This window comes from Octodon degus, unplaced genomic scaffold, assembly GCF_000260255.1.
Source record: "Octodon degus isolate 3935 unplaced genomic scaffold, OctDeg1.0 scaffold00512, whole genome shotgun sequence".
NCBI classification, from domain to species: Eukaryota; Metazoa; Chordata; class Mammalia; order Rodentia; family Octodontidae; genus Octodon; species Octodon degus.
The window spans coordinates 12491-13809 of NW_004525088.1; positions in this window are offsets into that span (position 1 = coordinate 12491).

Here is a 1319-nt window from a genome sequence, read left to right on the forward strand (position 1 = left end):
CTTCTCCTTCCTCCCTCCCCCCTCTCCCTCACCCCTCCTCGCTCCCCCTCCCCCTTCCTCCTCCCGCCCTCTTTCCCAATACTCCTTCTTCTTCCCAGGACCTTGCACTTGCCAGGCATGTGCTTATTCTACGGAGCTATCTCTCCAGCCCTACTCTTGGCTTCTGATGTATCTATTCCATCTCCACATTCAATTTGTGACATAAAAAATACCAAAGAATCTAGGACTTCTTCTTAGGAAGCTGACTTGGAAACACAGAAAAGTGGGAGGGAGGAGCAGTGAAAGGCTCCCTGGCAAACACTGCTCCTGCCTGATGTGCTCACTCAGTGTTGGTGGACCCTGAGCCTTGGACTCCACATTCATGCAGATGCTGGAATGGTGGGTAGCTTGAGCAGCAAGAGTCAATTTCCGGCCTCTGCTGTAGTTGATGAATTCGTGGAGACCAGTTAGTGGCGTCAGCACCCTGAGGACCTTTCTCCTGGGAAGGGGATGGCTAATGGTATCATGCTTAGTCTGTCATCCACTGTGCCTAGACCATGCCTTTTGTTCTAAGCCTGAAATGAATGGGTGGAATGTTACCAAGCTGTGGTTGTGAGGAGCCAGGCTTGGGAGTTTTTCAAATTTGAGTCAAAAGAGCTGCTAAACAAGGTCACATTCTTCTGAACTGAAGATTGATGAGAGTAAGGAAAAGAGGGGAAAGCTTTCCAGTGGACTGGTGTTCAGATTTATCAGCTGTAGGGGCATTGAGCTGAATGTATCCCAGAGTCTTATCATGGACTCGAATCTCACTCCCCTCACTGAAGCTAAAACTGTGAGCCTCTTGCGCTCAGGAGCTTAAGGGAAGAGAAATTTACTCAAGATATAAAGGAGATGGGCAGCATCTCTGTAATGGACATCAGAAAGGTTCTCCCTCCTAGTGTAGGAAGACAAGCTGTGGATGAGGACCCAAACTCTCCACTAGGACAGATCAATGTGTACGATTGGCTTGGGGAAAGATCAGGCTCATCCACCTTGGTAGGAAGCAGATGCTTCTTTCTCAAGACACACAACTCCCTTCTCTTTCAACATTTAATCACAAGTTTCTTAGATACCTCATGCAAGCCATGTGACCTCACTGTAACGCTTCTTGGGCTTTGGGGTAAGAGAGCAGGAAAAATCCTGCAGTAGGAGATCACACTTCTTTAAGGATTGGCATGGAGAGTTCCACTCTTCCAAGGTGGACTCTAGATTGATTGATCTCACTAAAGCTGGCATGTCTTCCCCAGGTTGGATTTCTTACTCCTTGACATATGAACTGAAAGCAAAGGCCCTTCTCCAAG